Here is a 19,739-nt window from a genome sequence, read left to right on the forward strand (position 1 = left end):
GCTCCAGGTTTTTAGTGCAGCTTCGGGAGCATTGATCAATTGGCGCAAGACAGTGGCCTTTTGGATCAGTAGTGCTCCCACTCCGGCATGGAGCCCGGACCCCGGTTTTAGATGGATTCCTCCAGGCACAGCAGTGCGGTATTTGGGATGCCAGATTGGCCTAGATTTGTCACCTGAGCAGCAGATTGCCCCGCTTCTTCTAAGCATTCGGAAGAAGCTTTTGTATTGGAGTACAGCTCGACTATCCTTGGCTGGGAGGGTGGTGGTGGCAAATCAGGTGCTGTTAGCGACCATGTGGTACATTACGTCTTGCTGGATCTTCTCGAGCTCTTGCATCAGTCAGGTACAGAGGCTGATCAGGAACTTTATGTGGTCTGGGCGGGACGGTCAGCCAGCTCGGGCAAAGGTTGCATGGGCAGTTATTACACTTCCGCTGGCTCAGGGAGGTTTGGGCATTATAGATCCAGTCGATCAGAGTAGAGCTTTATTGGGGAAGCTTATCGTTCGGGGGTTGCTTCCAGGCGCTGAGCCTTGGAAAGAGCTCCTCTTGCAGCGGCTGCAGGCTCGGGCGCCCCCAGCAGGGGGCACTTGGGCACCAGAGATTCGCTGGATCTTTATAGAGATGAGGAGGACAGGCCTCAGTAGAGGATGGGAGGACAGATTTGCTTTGAGTATCCTGAGAGCTTGGGAGCTGCTGAGACCGGGGCGCTCTCAGCGACCTCCTTCTTGTGTTGAGGAGCGGGCCAGACAGCCGCTCATCTGGAGCCCAGCGGTTCGCACAGAGCAGGGTCATATGCTGGGTTCTCGGCCTCGGCTAGCCTAGGGGCCTTTAGCGGCAGGCCCAGCTCGTAGTTTTGGAGACTGGCAGGCCTTCTGCAATCTACCAGAGGAGATCCAGGTGGAAAGGCTGAGTCACTTCAGAGGGGGGTTGATTATGAGGGATGATATTCAGGAGGCACTCACAGAGGAGTGGTTCACGCCTCTCGAGCCAGTGGCCCCACGGTGGATGGGAGCCTTTACACAGTTGGAGATCCTGATTGCTGTCAGAGCTTGCACTGAGGATGGCAGTTGCCTCTACTATGAGATTCAGGATGAGGGCAGACTCCAGAGAGTGGAGGTGGAGTCGCCTTTGGTTGCAGAGTGCACCTTTCAGAGGATTCGGGTAGTGGCCGCCGCTTCTCGGAAGTGGCATATTGACCCCGACCCTGCTGATGTGCTCCCGGATTGGCGCATATGGGCATATGCAGCGCGCCCCTTGGCCCGGCTACAGTGGGACCCCAGGGAGTACGAGTGGCATGATCCTTATGCATCCCTTGAGGCCAAGAGATCACCTTTTTCCAGTATACTGTTTGGCTGGGGCGACATATTTTGACGGCGAGGAGGACGGTCTCTCCAGCGGCAGCGGGGCATTGGCGACTACAGGGGCTCTCACAGGAGTTCCTGGAGGATTTTTGGGCTCGGCTCTAGGCTAGTCGACAGGCCCGCAGGATCTCGACTTTTCAGTGGCTGGTCGCCCACAGGGGCTCAGCAGTTGGTACTTGGCTTGTTTACAGCGGTCTTCCGGCGGCCTGCGTACGATGCGGCCACCCTATGGAGACACAGAGACATTGCCTTTGGGATTGCCCTCAGGCGCAGCAGATTTGGCTGCGGATGCTGCGTATTCTGGCCCCCCTCTCTCCAGAGGGTATGTTTACGTGGGGTGCCGCTGCTTGGTCGACTTCGTCAGGGCCTGCTATGGGCTATGAGATGGAGCACGGCAGTCAGGCCATCAGATTTATTAGGGGCCAGCCTCGCCTGGTTCCGGCACCGGATTTCTCCTCCGCCAGCTGGACACAGGAGAGGGATTTACGATGGGAGCTCCTCAGCAGCCTCACCATCTGGTTCACCTGGAGGGCCCGATGCTTTACGGCCTTTGAGGGGAGATTGGAGCCGCCAACAGAGACTGTACGGGGGATTTGGCAGGAGTTGATCCACACCCTGCGAGGACAGTACGACCGCATCCGGGGAGACTCGGATGAGGCGATCTTACGGCGCCAGGCCTTTCACACCACTTGGCGCTGTGGCCCTTTCTACACCTTACACACGGGATCCCCCCGTTGGTACAGGCCACCTGTTTGGCTCTTCCCCCCCCTTATTGTATGATTTAGCCTCTCAGTTCTTTGTACTGATGCTTGTATTTTGCAGCACCTAGGGAGAGTCTCCCGGGCTGCCATGCTGTATTCACTGCTCTGTCTCTCTTATGAGCAGGCGAGATCTTTTGTAGCCCTACGGGCGTTTTTTATATAACTAATGAAAGGATCTTTTCTCGAGGGGGGGAAAAAAAAAAAGTCTTTCGATGTGAACAATGGTTGGATTTATTTGTGGATGCCGAGTGGACAAGAAGCCAGATGCAGGTTCCTTTGCAGGCTTCACGAGTTCTACTGTGACGACTGAGTTCTCATCCTTATATTGTAATCAAAGCTCTTATAATCAATTAAAGAAATACCGCAAGGGGCGCCACTGCGATTTGGGGCCAATCGGTGTCCGTGTACTGTTTGCAGGAGCACTCTAGCTCCCCCTGTTTGTTTTCCTTTTCTAGATCTTCAATGGCGTTGAAGTGTTTTATGTGCGAGTGTTTGTTTCACCGCCCGTCAGGCCAGTTTCAAGGTTCCGTTTGCCGGGACAATCGCCAACTTTCCCAAGGGGGCGAGCTCGTGGTTGTCTCATGAGAGTCACATCAAAAGCTTCAACATGAGGAAAGTGAAAAGGAAGTGCAGGACACAGTGCAGGATTGTGTGTCTTTGCCTATATGAGGTGAAGCAGAGGAACTTGATGAGGTTCTTATTCTCGAGCAGATACTGGCACATAAGAAAAGAGAGGTATAAAGTAAAGTTTCCCGTCGCTATCTTGTGAAGTGTAAAGAACTATTCACCGATGGATGCAAAGTGGATGGAGGAGGGTGATTTAGCAGATTCACCTTAGGTATTGCAGCTTTATCTTTACTTCCTGTCCTTGGTATCTTTTCTCTTGAGCCTTATCTTTAGCTTTTGCTCTTCACCTCATACAAGCAAAGACACACAATCCTGCACTGTCTCATTCCAGTTTCCACATGTCGAAGCTTTTGATGTCACAACCACTGGCTCGCCTCCTTGAGAAAGTAGACGATATACCGGCAATGGAACCATGAAACCGGCCTGCAGAAATCTGACGGGTGGTGAAACAAACACTCGCACACAAAACACTTCATCACCCATGGGGACCTCGAAAAGGAAACAAACAGGGGGAGCTAGACCGATTGGCCCCAAAACGCAGTGGCACCCCTTGCGGTATTTCTTTACTTGACCAAAATTTGAGTACATATTACAACTCGTAGAATCCTCTACCAATAGGATCCCTTTTAGCTTTCACCCAAGACTTCCAAATAAAAACTGTCGTTACAGCAAAGCATTCCATGGAGAAGGCACACCTGTACAACACCTCCCTGCTTGAAAAGGTATTCTCCATCTCTATCGTGGATCCCACAACCCTTTCCCAAACAGCAGTAGGGCTGTACCAAACCACATGTCCTCCCTATAGTCACAGCTTGCATGTAACCTCGAGAAAACTAGAACCTGTTCACATGAATCTAGAGACATGTTCTCCATATGAAACCAAATACCTGTATCCGATAAACCGTAGACCTGTATCCATAAACCATAGGCCTGTTTCCTCGATACCAAAGTCCTCTTTCCTCTCGAAAACCAATGTCCTGTTTCCATGACAGATAAACCATCCAAGTACGGTTGCCAAAACCTAAAGAGAGAAAGATAAGAGGACGTGTCAAGCAATCCCTGAATACACATAAGTCCAAGATGGAGAGCAACAACACCTCTCTTCCAAGAACATCATCCTGTGCATATGTAGCTTGATCCTCTGCATCCTAATCTCGTAAACAAAACCTGCTTGCGAAGAGAGGGAGAGAGAGACCCCTTGGCTGTTAGCCCCTCGGTGCCTCCTTCAGCTCACCTCCTTCCGAGAGAGAGAGAGAGTCAAGCGTGCTGTTCAGCCCTTGCGTCTCTGTGGTGGCCTGCAGTCCTTCTGGCTGCGAGACTGGCTATAGAGAGGAGTCTCCTGCCTTGCGCCCGTTGCTGGCTGAAGCCCATACGTGCCCATACGTGCAACCACCTGGCGTAGTGAGCCTCCACCTGAACCTGCCTGGCTGCAGCCCACCTGGCGCCTGTAGCTGACTGTAGCCCGCCTACCTGTAGCACATGCGCACAACAGCACCCTGTAGCCATGTGCGCAGCAGCCGCCTGTAGCCTTACGCCCAGCAGCCGCCCTGTAGCCCTTGTGCGCAAGAGCCTGTAGCCCATACGCACAGGAGCCCATCTGGCACCCACAGCCATACATAACCCAATGCAGCCCGCTTGGCGCTGTAGCCCTTGTGCGCAGCAGCCGCCGACTCCACACGGTGACCCCTGCTCAACGATGACCACCACCCGGCGATCTGCCCTAGGGGATGCGCCCCCTGTCACACGATATTCCATGCGCCACCCTTCACCTATTTAAAGAGGCGATTCTCTTTTGAAAAACGCCAAAAGTAATCATAAAAAAACGCATGCCTCCAATAATTATTTTGAAGTCATCAAAGGTTATTAAACCTTATAACCTTCAAATTCTTTTTTGTCCCCTTTCACACTTGGGCTGGCCACACTTATGAATTTCCTTTTCATATCCAACTGATGCTTGTTCACAGTCCATCCCGTGCCCGTGCCCACCTGCTTGTTGTCCAGAGGGAAAAACACAAGGTCGTAATATAACCATATGTCCTTCCCTATAGTGACAACTTGCATGTAACCTCCAGAAAACTACAACCTGTCCACATGAATCCAAAGACATGTTCTCCATATGAAACCAAAGACCTGTATCCGATAAACCATAGACCTGTATCCATAAACTATAAGCCTATTTCCTCATTACCAAAGTCCTGTTTCTTCTCGAAAACCAATGTCTTGTTTCCATGACAGATAAACCCACATATGCACCATCCAATCACAGTGCCAAAAACCTCGAGGGAGAAAGATAGAGGACGTGTCAAGCAATCCCTGAATACACATAAGTCGAAGATGAAGAGCAACAACACATCTCTTCCAAAGTTCCAAGAACATCATCCTGTGCATATGTAGCTTGATCCTCTGCATCCTAATCTCGTACACAAAACCTACTTGCAAAGAGAGAGAAAGAAACCCCTTGGCTGTTAGCCCCTCGGTGCCTCCTTCAACTCGCCTCCTTCCAAGAGACAGATAGAGTTGTGCTGTCCAACCCAACAATCACCTGGATAAGTCTCTACTGGCTACTTCCACACACGCAGCTGCCAGCACCCGCACATGGCACTGCTCCACGCCGCAAAAAGCCTCCCACCTGGCGCCTCCTTCTGGCTACCCAGCTGGCTGCCCGTTACTGCCCGACTGGCTACCGGTTGCTGGCTGTAGCCCAGCCGCCTGGTGCCCCTCTGTTGGCTGCAGCCCACCTGGCTGTAGCTTATGCGCAGCAGCGCCTACCTATAGCCCATGCGCAGCAGCAACGCCCGCCGCCTGTAGCCCATGCGCAGCTGCCTGGTAGCCGCCTGGTCACCCGCTTGGTAGCCCGCCTACTGTATATACCGTGCGTAGCATCGCTGACTCCACACGGCGACCACCTCAAGGGGATGCGCGCTCCTCCATGCGCCACCCTTCGCCTTTTTAAAAGAGGTGACACGCTTTTCTCAAAAACGCCAAAAGCAAACATTAAAAACGCATGCCTTCAATAATAATTTTTAGTCATCAAAGGTTATTAAACCTTATAAACAATAAAATCCCTTTTGTCCCCTTTCACACTTGGGCTGGCCACCATATATGGGTTTCCTTTTCATATCCAAACTGATGCCTGTTCACACTGTCCATCCGGTGCCCGTGCCCACCTGCTTGTTGTCCAGAGGGAAAAACACAGGGTCGTAACAACAATCTTTCCTTTTTTTCTCACAGAATGAAAAAGAATTTGTGCTGGCTCTTCCACCCCTAGTGGATCCTTCAAAACAGGCTCCTCTAGGGGTAACCCTGTACATGGTTTCCATAAACTGTCATGGAAGGCATTATATATCCTCCAGTGATTTGAAAGGTCCAACCGATATCATACATCATTTATCTTCTTGGTATCCTGAAGAGGTCCATATACCATCGTTCCCTAGCTTTGGCAATCCAAAGATAAATTCCATAGTAATACTCTCCTATAGAACATTCAATGGGTGCAAAAATCCTACTAGCTTTTGTCAGTCAAACTTGACTTCCAAACATTCTTGAACATAATAAAACTTAATGTTCTTTCTGCTAGGCCAATAGTAGTAGCTTCTCCCAAGCTTGAGTTGTAGTCAGTTTTGGCTTCAAGTCCTTTGTTACACATAAACGGGCTTACTTTTTAAAGGAATCTTTCTTGTTGACAAAAAAGTTACAAAATTTCCATTCTACAGTCTGTTCCAATACAATCCTTGAAATCCTCATCAAAGACTTTCATAGGCCACAACATGGCCCTCATGGTACAAGACTGCTCCAAAACTTCCTGGCAGGATGTCAATCTGATGATCTTCCAATCTGTCTGGCTTCTTGCTTTGGCTTGTCAAGACAATCTGATGATCTTCCAATCTGTCTGGCTTCTTGCTTTGGCTTGTCAAGACAATTTGCAACCATATCTCCCTTGTTTCCCCATTGGAACACCTTCCTTCTTTGGCGTATTCCTCACGTTACTTGAGGGACAATCTTCTTCGAAAGAGTGGAGGTTTGTCCCTACTCCCATCCTTCTTCTCTTGAGACTCAGCTCTTGATGGGGATCGGTCTTTCAACTTCTTCCTTTAAGATGGATCTCGATTGTTGTTCTTTGTTTTGCTATCCATCCAAGGCATGTACAAGGCCTCGGCTTGCAAAGTTTTGACTTGAGCCTCTTCCAACATTTTTGGTCTGGCCATATAAATTGCTTGCATAAGCTTAGGTTGCAATCTATTTACAAACTTACACATTTCCATTAGTGGTGGAATAGGAGTATAAGAAGTAAACTTCAAAGAAACTTGAAACCGGCCTCTGGTAGAAACCAAAGTGCGGTAGACTAGCAGTCACCCTTCCAATTGTAGTCCAAATAAATAACAAATTAACAGGAGCTAAAATGCTCCAGAACTGAAAGGAAATCGACACCTGTTGGCCCCAAAGCTTGGCGCCCCTTTCGGTATTTCTTTATATTCAAATTCAATGAAATGTATAACTGAGTACAACAAAGCCAGTCAAAGAAAGTAAACCTGCATGTCCAATCTGGCAGCCCTCAAGACTTCTTAGCATAGAGGATTCACATACAGATCTATGTCCCACAAAAGCAACACACTGTATTTTCCTCTGATCAACCAAGACAATTCAATAGGGCAGCCTTGAGCATACATCTGTCTGTTCCATGAACATAGCTTCAAACTCAGCTCAAATACACATCTATTGTCCAATCTCTATTTCCACCCTTCAAACTGCTATACCCTTCCTCTCGCAAAGGGCCAGATGAAACAACTCAGACATAAGCCAATGGAAAGAAAGAAAGATTGATATGCTCAGAGCTTACCAATTTTTATGCCTGGTTCTACACCAGAGGGACTGACCGTACCAGTCTGTACTTGCAACAGCCTGTCTGTACTTTTCTCCCTGCAGCCGCTTGATTGATGCACCGACTGTACTCTGATGATGCGCCGCCTGCAACTGTTCAGGACTGTACCCGCATGCACATGTCCATACAGGTCTGCAGTACCCGCCTGTACCAGTTCGTACAGTTCTGCGCCTGCAACTGCTACCTGTTTGATGCACCTCCGCCTGTACCAGTTGTACGGGTCTGCACTGTACCCGACTGTACCAGCTGGACAGAGCTGTCCTTGTCGCCTACACCTATCCGTACAGGTATTAGCCTACAGCTGCCTGCACAGTAGCAGCCCGTACCTGGTCGCCCTGCAATCACCTTCGCCAGTTGATGTGCAGCAGCCTGTACCTGCTGTCGTACAGCAACAGCCGCCGCCTGTACCAACTGTACGGAACTGCAGCCACCTGTTCTGTACGGTCTGAATTCTGTACGGCTACTCTCCACGCAGCTGTCGTTTCCCCCCTTCTCCATGCAGCTAGCTTCCACGACTCCTCCAAAAGCAAGAGAGAGAGAGAGAAGAGAGAGGCGTGTACCTCCCAAAGTGGAGTTGCCCCTTTTCCCAAAAATATCCTAGTGGCCCCTTTCTCAAATTTATCAAACTTTCTAAGGGTCACTTATGCCTAGGGGCCACCCAAGGTTAAAACATTAAAAATATTAAAGTCCTTGGTCCCCCTTCACACTTGAGGATGTCCACACATAATACCATTTGTCCGGGCACCCAAATATGAATCATTAAATATTTATCTTGCTCACCAACCACCATGTCCACATTTGTGCTGTTCCACTTTCACAGGGTCATGACATACCTCCCTCTTGAAAAATGGCAAGCGTCCTCGATTGCAATCTGGTGATATAGCAAAATATCCAAAGTGAAATGTACAATATGGCAAGATCAGCGTCCCAATCTCTCTAGGCCATGCATATGTAACAACATTCACTGCAAACCAATGGTGTCGTAGTAGTCCAAGTTGTATACCACTGTGAATCATACACAACCACAACATCCAATGTGACTAGTACACATATATCATAGAAGTCCCATAAACAGATGTACTGTCAGCCATTAGTACCTTCGTGTGAGACAAAAGCTGCACCAAGCGACCTCTAGATGTCATTTGAGCCTGTCTATATCAAGGGAGTGGAGGTGCTACCCCCCTCTTGAGCATCAGGCAATGCTCCAGACCCATGCTCTGCCAAACTTGAATGAGCCGTAACGAGTCAACTCCAACTCAAAGGCATCGAGATAAAGCTGCAAAACCTTAGGTGAATCTGTTAAGTCACCTTCCTCCATCCACTTCGCATCCATCGGTGAATAGTTCTTGAACTTCACAAGATAGCGACGGGAAACTTTACCTCGTACATTTCTTTCCTTATGTGCCAGTATCTGCTCTGGAATAAGAACTTCATCAAGTTCCTCAACTTCCGGCTGAGCCTCATCTCATACATCCTCAGGCACATCCCCATGGAAAGGTCTCAGTAGACTCACATGAAATGCATTGTGAATCCTCCAGTGATCTGGTAGCTTCAAGCGATAGGCCACCTCACCAATCTTTTCCAATACCTGAAAAGGTCCATAATAGCGCATGCTCAACTTAGGGAATAAGCGCTCTTTACCCTTCATCTTCTTGAGCCTAGCTTTTTCAAATCGCAAAAGAACCCAATCACCCAATTCAAACTCTAATGCACGTCTGTGACGGTCTGCTGCTTTCTTTTGCTTTTGCTGAGTTTTCTGGAGTGCCAACTTAACTCTCCGATAAGCTTCATCCATGTTCTCCACATACTGATCAGCCTCAAAGATCTTATCCTTTGTGTGCAAAATGGGTGGTACCTTCTTCCCTCCTTCCACAATCTCAAAAGACGCCTTGCCCGTCGAGGTATGAACAGTGTTGTTATAAGCAAACTCCACCAAAGGAAGATACTTTTCCCATTGTTGCTTGTGCTCTGACACATAACACTTAAGAAGATCTAACACTACAGAATTAGCCTCTTCCGATTGACCATCTGTTTGTGGATGAAATGAAGATGAAAACTTGAGAGTTGTACCCATGTTGTCAAATAACCCTCTCCAGAATAAATTCGTCATCCCTGGATCACGGTCACTAATGATAGACGAAGGCAAGCCATGATACTTGAAGATGTTCGCCATGAACAACTTCACCATATGATCAACTTTGATCGTCTTACGCACGGGAATGAAATGAGCCTGCTTACTGAACCTGCATATGATAGTCCAAATGCCATCATTCCCCGTTTGTGTACGTGGAAGATCAAATATAAAATCCATGGCAATGCTCTCCCATGGTCTATCTAGAATAGGTAAAGGCTGAAGTAACCCTGGTGTCTTTTGACGGTCAAACTTCACCTTCTGATATACGATGCATTGCCGAACAAAAGCATCAACATCTCTTCTCAAGGTTGGCCAATAAAAGAAAGTCTCAACTGCTTTTACTGTGGCGTCAATACCTCTATGACCTGCATACGGTGGAGCATGACTTTCAATCATAACCTTGAGTCGTAATTACCTGGTAACACACAATCTACCGTGCATCAACAAAAACCCATCTCTGAGAGTATAATGGTCATGCCGCTGACCCTCAGACATCTGATCATAGAGCCTTCCAAAATCCTCATCATGGGCATACTGCTCTTTCATCTCATCAAACTCATGATGATAAGCAAGTGAAAATGCTGAGACCTGTGGCTTGCGTGACAAAGCATCTGCCACAACATTCTTTTTGCCTTCCATATGCACAATCTGGAAGTGGAACAGACAAAAAGTTGGCCCATCGCATATACTTCTCAGAAAGTTTAGTTTGCGTGAGGAAATAACGCAAGGTCTAATGATCTGTCTGCACAGTGAAATCAGCCCCAAGCAAATAGTGTTTCCATGTAGAAAGAGCATGAATTACAGCCAACATCTCTTTCTCATAAACCTATAAATGCTTCTCGGCATTCTGCAATATTCGACTCTCATAGGCTATCACATGTCCTTCCTGCATGAGAACTGTCCCAATGCTGTTTCCACATGCATCACACTGGACAACAAAAGCCTTTCGGAGATCCGGTAATACCAATACTGGATCCGAAGTAAGCTTTTCTTTAAGCTTTTTAAAGGCTGGAATTTCCTGATCAGCCCATCTAAACGGAGTTGCCTTCTTTGTTAAGGCATGAAGGGGCGAAGCAATCTCAGCAAAATACCGTATGTACCGCCTGTAATAGGAACACAATCCCAAAAAGCTGCATACATCATGCACGGTCCTCAAATCTGGCCAATTAAGAATTGCTTCCACCTTCGAAGGATCTATACGGACTCCATGCTTAGACACAATATGCCCCAAGAAGTGTATCTCTTGCAAGAAGAACTCACTCTTCTTGCCATTAATGACCAGCCTATGCTTCCGGAGTTCTTCAAACACAATGGCCAAATGCTTCCTATGCTCCTCCTCAGTGTGTGAATGCACAATCATATCATCAAAGAATGTGCCCACAAACGCTCTATGAGGCCGGAAAATCCTGTCCATCATTCTGTTAAATGTGGCAGGTGCATTTGTCAAACCAAAGGGCATAACCAAGAACTCATATAACCCAAAAGTGGTTCGAAATGCTGTCTTATGCACATCCTCGGGTCTAATACGTATCTGATGATACCCGCTTTTCAAGTCTATCCGACTAAAGACTGTGGAGCCCTGTAAGCGGTCCAATATGTCATCGATCCTCGGAATAGGAAATCGATTCTTGATGGTATTCTTGTTCAGCGCCCTGTAATCTATACACATGCGCCAAGAACCATCTTTCTTTTGCACTAAGAGCACAAGTGAGCAAAAGGGTGATGAGCTAGGCTGAATCAACCCTTTATTCAACAGCTCCTGTACCTGACTCATAATTTCTTCTTGTTGAGCTGCACTAACACGGTACGGCGGTCTATTTGGTGGAGTACTACCCGGAATTAGATCAATAGCATGATCTTCTGGCCTTTCCGGAGGAAGCTCTCCTGGCAATGACTCCGAAAAACAATCTTGGAACTCACATAAGAAATCAGTCCTGTCTTTATCTAACGTAGACAAATTAGATTTAGACTCATCATCTTTTGCATCCTTTACAAAAATCAAGTACGCAGAAAGATGCTTTTTCATTACTGATGAAATTGCCGAAGCTGATACAATAGGAACAGATTCCCCTTTAAGCTTGACATCCAAAATATGCTCTTTCCCTCTGTGAGTCAAAGTAATCTTCCTATTGTATGTATCCACCACCGCATGTACTCTGTGGCACCATGGCATACCCAACAAAACATCATATCCATCAAGTGGCATGATGAAAAACTCCTCGCTGTCCACATAACCCTGCACATGAAGCCTGAGCTTCCCAATAATAGGAGTGACGGGTTATGCATACCCAGGACAAGCCATATTAGCCTCATACAAAGGCCCCATCTCCTTTGCACGGATCCCCAATCGGCCAGCCAAATCCGGTGAAATAAAGTTGGCTCTAGCACCTGTGTCAAAGAAAATCAAGGCATTTTGATCTCTCACTTTGCTCCATGCCCTGCACAACTCAGTCTCTTCACCACCTGGCTGTTCCCCAACAAGATCAGGAACTAACCCTGCAGAAGGTTTTGGTTTCTTAGACTTGGGCTCCCCTTTAGTGTCAGAGTCTTTTTGGGACTTACGCTTGGGACAATTAAAAGACATATGTCCCTCTTCTGTACAGTAAAAACATTTCCGAGCATCCATCAAAGCCTGTCTCTCCTCAGGAGTTCTCTTGGGCATTGGTAACTTCTTATACCGCTTCTCTGTAGACCCTTTTTGCAACAGCTGCATCTACCCTCTCTTTCTTGCGGGGATCCCAAGCTGCTCCCAAGGTTTGCTGCTTGCCGGAACTTGCACCCATAGACTGCGAATCTTGGGAAAATGCAAAGCTCCCAAGTCCTCCATACTGTTGTCCATCTCCCAAGTGTACATCTTCCCCTTGTCTACTGAAGTAAGATGCATCAATTGCCGGTTTCTTTCGTGCACATGCTTTCTCCTCTTCACTTGGGTACTTTGCCAAAAGCTCTCTACGCATTTCAGGTGTTGTCCCTGGGCATTTGTTCACTTGTGCTTTTTCATTGTTCACATGGCATAGATGTGCTCTCACACGGTTTGCTCCTCCTGACTTCTCTTTGTTACATTGCTTGCATTTCCATCGTGTTGCACCTCCCTTAGATGAATACCTTTCTAGCCTTTCAACCTCGTCCCACCAAGTAGCATTCGAAGCCGATCGCTTTGAACCCGAGTAAGCCATGATGTCTGCAAATTCGGGCAAAAAGTTGAATAGGCTTTCAAAGTTAACCATTACAGAGAAATGAGTCCTTTTTTTTTCTTCTGTTTAATGGGGAGAGACTGTGCACTGTGCAGTGTGCAGTCCAGATTGTGATTCACCATAGGTAATTTTTAAAACACCAAAAGTTCAAAGTTCAAACAAAAAAAGAGAGAGAGAAGAAAGAGAAAAGCTTCTTGCTGCCTTGCCTTTTAGATGAATGTAGTCACTGTGTGTACAGTGTACAGTGTACACTACAAGTCTGCACAGTGCAAGGGCTGGGGGCCTGGCTGCCAGTGGCTGGGGCGACTGTACTATGTAGTACAGAATGTCAGAACAGCTGCCGTACGGGCAGGACAGTACGGGCAGTGAACTCGTGGAGTCGTGGACAGCAACGGCGACTACACTGGTACAGGCGTGAACTCCGAAAAGCGACGGGCGAAAGGCGTACGGGACTGGTGCGAATTTCCGAAAAGCGCCTAGCGCAAGGCTTACGGGCTTCTATTTTTTTTTTTTTTTTTTAACGTCATCAACACGTTCCCATGTGGGGGAACGGCAGGCTCGCGTTCCCTCGCCCGTTCCATCTCCCGTTCGACCGCCGTTCCCTGCCGTTCCACCTCATTTCGACCACCTCAACGTTCCACCATTCGTTTCCAGCATTCCACTGCTCCACGCAATGGGGGAACGCGTTCCACCGTTCCCAATGGGGGGAAACGGGGTTCCCCTGCTACTATGCAACCACGAGCTCACCCCCTTAAGAAAGTTGATGATGGGTTCCGGCAACGGAACCTTGAAACCGGCCTCTGGTAGAAACCAAAGTGCGGTAGACTAGCAGTCACCCTTCCAATTGTAGTCCAAATAAATAACAAATTAACAGGAGCTAAAATGCTCCAGAACTGAAAGGAAATCGACACCTGTTGGCCCCAAAGCTTGGCGCCCCTTTCGGTATTTCTTTATTCAAATTCAATGAAATGTATAACTGAGTACAACAAAGCCAGTCAAAGAAAGTAAACTTGCATGTCCAATCTGGCAGCCCTCAAGACTTCTTAGCATAGAGGATTCACATACAGATCTGTGTCCCACAAAAGCAACACACTGTATTTTCCTCTGAACAACCAAGACAATTCAATAGGGCAGCCTTGAGCATACATCTGGCTGTTCCATGAACATAGCTTCAAACTCAGCTCAAATACACATCCACTGTCCAATCTCTGTTTCGACCCTTCAAACTGCTATACCCTTCCTCTCACAAAGGGCCAGATGAAACAACTCTGCAAACAGACATAAGCCAGTGGAAAGAAAGAAAGATTGATATGCTCAGAGCTTACCAATTTTTATGCGTGGTTCTGCACCAGAGGGACTGACCGTACCAGTCTGTACTTGCAACAGCCTATCTGTACTTTTCTCCCTGCAGCCACCTGATTGATGCACCAATTGTACTCTAATGATGCGCGCCTGCAACTGTTCAGGACTAAACAAGACTGTACCCGCCTGTACCTGTCCGTACAGGTCTGCAGTACCCGCCTGTACCAGTTCGTACAGTTCTGCGCCTGCAGCAGCAGCTGCTGCCTGTACCAGCTGTACGGGTCTACACTGTACACGACTGTACCAGCTGGACAGAGCTGTCCTTGTCGCCTGCACACCTGTCCGTACAGGTATTAGCCTGCAGCTGCCTGCACAGTAGCAACCCGTACCTGGTCGCCCTGCAATCACCTTCGCCAGTTGATGTGCAGCAGCCTGTACCTACTGTCGTACAGCAGCCGCCGCTTGTACCAGCTGTACGGAACTATAGCCACCTATACTGTACGGCCTGAATTATATACGGCTACTCTCCACGCAGCTGTGGTTCCCCTTCTCCTCCACGCAGCTAGCTTCCACGACTCCTCCAAAAGCGAGAGAGAGAGAGAGAGAGAGAGAGAGAGAGGCGTGTACCTCCCAAAGTGGAGTTGCCCCTTTTCCCAAAAATATCCTAGTGGCCCCTTTCTCAAATTTATCAAACTTTCTAAGGGCCACTTATGCCTAGGGGCCACCCAAGGTTAAAACATTAAAAATATTAAAGTCCTTGGTCCCCCTTCACACTTGAGGATGTCCACACATAATACCATTTGTCCGGGCACCCAAATATGAATCATTAAATATTTATCTTGCTCACCAACGACCAAGCCCACTCTTGTGCTCTTCCACTTTCACAGGGTCCTGACAAAACTGCTGAAAAGTTGTTAAGGTATAATGCCACATTCTCACCAACTTTCTACTTTACCTCATCCCATTTCTTCTGCACATTTGCTTCAAAGTTTGCGGGTAGGAACTTCTTGTTGAACATAGTCTTAAAGTCGGTCTATGTCTTCGGCTCGGTCCCATCCTATACCACCTTTAGCCACCAGTTCAAGGTAACATCCTTCAAATGCATACGAACCATACGAAGTTTTCACTTTTCGGAGTAGTCATCTCCTCAAAAGGCAACATCAAACTGCTTAACAAAAGATAAAGCTTTTTGGGTGTCCCACTTTCCATAAAAAGCATCAAACTTGATGCTCTTCTCTCCCGACTAGAAGCCCATCTTGCCGGTTGATGTAGGCTCCTTTGCCTTTCTTTCCTTTACCTGACCTGAAGATGCTGCATCCAATAGAGCAGGCCTAGAGATAGCCTCCCTATTTCCTCCACGAGTAGCGGAACGCGCAGCTCTAGATCTTTCCACAATAGTAACTCCTTTGGCCCGAAGATAATCTTCGGCAGCTTCTACTCCTTTGCCTTCAGTGACATAGTAATTAATGAAATCTTCAAACATCCAAGCCCTTCTTTGGTCCTATTCCTTCTTAGCTCTCCAAGCTAGAAATTCTTCATCTTGGAGGGCTCCGTTCCACACTATCCTTCAATGAAGAAGTAGCCCAACATACACAACCACCAATGACAATACCAACTCGACAATTGGTGATTCCACATGATGAAGAAGAGAAGCTTGCAACACCTCATAAGGAGCTATATCCTAAATGGATAAAGTAGCTCTTGGATGGGAAAGCTCCACAAACAATCACAAAAGATTTGCAGATCCAAGAGAATAGAGAAACAAAAGAGAGCCTCTGCTCACATTGTCAATATGGTCTTGATGACTAAGATAATGGAAGTACACGAGTCAAACAACTTGGAGGAAGCATTAGCAAATCCAAACTAAAGGGGGACCATGGAGTCAACGTTTGACTCAATTTTGAGAAACCACACTTGGAATCTTGTGGATCATCCTATGAAACGGAAGGTTATTGACACCGAGTGGGTTTGGAAGGCCAAGTACACGTCTGATGGTACATTTGTTAAGTACAAGGCAAGGCTCATGCTGAAGGATTTACACAAGTCAAAGGATTCAACTTTCAAGAGACATTTACCCCACAGCTAGATTAACTACTATTTGTACAGTACTTGCCTTGGCTGCTCAGGGAAAGTGCCGGTATTGCAAATGGATGTGAAGTCAGCTTTTTTGAATGGCCATCTCAAGGAGGTTTATATGGCGCAACCACCTCGGTTTGAGATACCTAGTTCAAAAAACAAAGTGTGCAGACTCCAAAAGACATTGTACGGACTGAAACAGGTCCTTCAAGCATGGTATTGTTAGAAGTCATCTCCTGTCTTTATTAGACACCAAGGCCTCTGTTGTGAGTGTGCCCGCCCTGTATAGGTGTTTTCTCATTTTTCCTCACTCCCCGTATTTTTTTCCCATTTTTCCATGGTGTGGGTAGCTGCCACATGCTGGCAGGAGCAACTGGAGCTCGCCGATTGCACTCTTTTGCACATGGAGCTGGCCGACTTGCTCAGTAGGGGTCGTGGGTGATTTCTATGCTGGCCGACTAGAAGTTCCCAGTCGTGTGGGCCGGCGGCGCATCTCAGCACTGGCCGACTGCAGTTTGGGGCCATATAAATAGGCCCCATTGCCCCCACATTGTTGTATTCAGTTTTCATTGCGGGATCTTGTGTATAGAGAAGAGTTACACGCCTATCTCTCTCCTTCTCTTGTGCTGTCTATTTTCTGCACTCTACTTGCTCTTGTGATCTCAGATTTTGTTATCATCTCTGCTGCGTATTTTGACAGGTACCAATGAATAGATACTTTCTTTGGAAGTATTAGTCTTCTAAATGTCCATCAAATACAAATTTGTATATTTTCTCTTAGGCAGGTAGGTACATGATCATTGTCCTATATGTGGACGACCTCATTACAACGAGAACCATGAAGAGAAGATCCAACAGACACGAGATGTTGTGTTCCGAATTTGCTATGACAAACCTTGGGCGTATGCATTTTTGTTTGGGAAAAGAGGTCTAGCAAGAGTCCGATGGAATCTTCATTTCTCAGCAAATGTATGCAAGAGAAATTCTGAAGGCATTTGGCATGGTTGTGTGCAAGTTAGTGGTTACACCCATGGAGATCGAAGGTTTTTGTTCAAGATGCTTCTCCTCTTGTGGATATAAAAGAGTACAGGAACATGGGGAGTTTGATCGTCCTATACAATATACATCTTGACCTCAACTTTTCAGTTGGTATCCTTAGTAGGTTCTCAAATCTACCCCAACAGAACCATTGGAAGGCGCTAGAAGTTTCCAAAGATAGAAAGAAGAGTGCAGCGGAATCACACATACAGCACACACAAGAGTCCTAAACTATTTCTCTATATTGTGTACAAGAGAAGTAATACAACTAAAATTCAAGTACAAGATGTGGTTGAGAATGAAGATGTCAAATCACAACCCTATGACAAACTGTACACTCCTGGCTAGCACTTCACCTACAAAGAAACGCTCTGCAATGTCCAACCCTAAGGAATGCAGATGAATTTGACAATTTGGCTACCCACGTATATATATGCACCAACGTTGCCTTAGCCCCTATGCTCAGGGGAGATCTTGTGTATACGAGATCTATGGTTGGTTGGTGAGCTAGCCTAGAGAACCCTAACTTGAATTTATCTTGTGCTTGTCCTATGTTTAGGAGATTCGGGACACATTGGCAACACAACCACAACAAATATCTAGCATACCGTAGTCTCCAAGTTCATCACATTGGTGCATGCGTAGGCTATCTGATTAGATTTTACAAAAGTATCCGAAGTTCTTCATAAGACGTTATCAAAACCAATGGTGTCTACATTTGCATAAGAGTCTCTATGCAAAGGGTCAAGTTTGTTACAGCTAAGCAAAATGCAGTCCAACCTTTGCAAGAATCCACCAAAACTAAGTTTTCCGTAAAAACTCGCTGCCACACCGAATGGGAATTAAATGTACACCCTTTGGCACCCTTCTGTCAATTTTACTGGACCTTACTTGCACAAGTGCCATTTGGAACCCATGAGGTAATCGGCCACCCTTACCCTAGCATCTTCAGATACTGTGTTAAAACTTAACACCAGACTTTTGCAGGACGTTTCTTTCTTTGCAAGGAACGGTCAGCAAGACTGCAGCTCTGAGCATTCATATCAACCTCAAGCTCCACAAGGAACTGCTACAAAATCATGCGCATGTCAGTTTCTATGAGGCCACCTACTACCGATATATCAACAAAGCTAGACTTTGGAAAGTTTTACTGATTGTAGACAACCTCTCCAAGATATCGGCCATGAAATGAATGATGTAAATAAACTGCAGGTTGGCAACTCTTTGGAATAAATCTAACCCTTGCGAAGGGCGTAAAAGAGCTTCCTGAAATGAATAATCCCCTGGATGTAAAAATTATGCAGGTCTTTGGATTCACTGCATGTTGTCAAGGTTCACAGTACAATGCATGCATGCATGCTCTTGTTGCTCCTGCACTGCGAACTTCTCGATCAAGAGGTATGCCCTATTCGATCTAGTTTCTTGTCGTTTCTTTAATCTGAGCAGCTTCTTCCAAATCCAAAACAAATAACAAAAAGAGCCTACGGAGAAACCCACCCGCACGAGACTTGAGACTCATGACATCTCAGAGACTCATATCAAAATGCAGATCAAGGATCAACGGACCATCCATAGAATTTCTCAGCCTTTATAACGTCCAGCCAGGGCAGAGACTTGTTCGGTGCTCTATTGCTGTGACGGTACCCATACATTAGGCATTTTGGCCTTCCTCGGGCGTAGATAGGTATGCGCATATGAGCTTTCTGCTTGCAAAACTAAGAATCTCTCTCTCCTCTCCATAAACACAAACACACACACTCAGGCGCGCGTCTTGCAGCGCTCGCTCTCTCTCTCTCTCTCTCTCTCTACACACACACGCACGTGTCTTGCAGGGAAACCATCCGACAAGAGAGGCAGCAAGACGTACCACGAAAGCAAGATCGCGGTCCTCCGAACAAAAAACCAGACGATAAAATGCCGACGTCCGTGGTTTTATACTGGCCGGCTATCGTCCTGCCGCAGACACGATTGAGGTTGTCCGTCTCGTGACTATGTGACACACCGTGTTTAGGAAGGATGGTAGTCACAATTTTGGACCATTGATTTGCTATAGGAAGTGAACTAGGAGTGAATTAGGGGGGAAAAGAAATGGGTTTGGTACTTTTTTAAAAAAAAATAGAAAGTTCAAAAGAGGAATGGAATTCATAACCTACATTCTGAGAGTGAATTGTCTAACCATTATGCTATACTTTCTAGCAAGAACTTCGGATCGTCAAAAAAAAGTTGATTTTGCTAAAAAACTCATCTTCCAATCCCCTCAAGTTTATTTCTCTAGTTTACTCTGAGTTCACTCTTAGTTCATTTTTTTGTCGGATAATTTTCATCTTCGTTCACCCTTAGTTCACACTCGTAGTTCACTTTAGAAT

The 19,739-nt window shown here is 46.8% G+C and overlaps 1 protein-coding gene across 1 annotated transcript in view; it reads right to left on the reverse strand.

The window, feature by feature from the left end:
• LOC147634450 (ranBP2-type zinc finger protein At1g67325-like) overlaps window positions 1-19,377 on the reverse strand; it is a 100,901-nt gene extending 81,524 nt beyond the window's left edge. Inside the window, exon 1 of the mRNA XM_086803520.1 lies at window positions 19,241-19,377. The gene's annotated coding sequence lies outside the window, so the exon portion shown is untranslated. The remainder of the gene's footprint in view (window positions 1-19,240) is intronic.
• Between the last annotated feature and the right edge of the window lie 362 nt (window positions 19,378-19,739).

Source organism: Cibotium barometz, chromosome 10, assembly GCF_041138505.1.
Source record: "Cibotium barometz isolate CiBa-2024 chromosome 10, ASM4113850v1, whole genome shotgun sequence".
Lineage (NCBI taxonomy): Eukaryota > Viridiplantae > Streptophyta > Polypodiopsida > Cyatheales > Cibotiaceae > Cibotium > Cibotium barometz.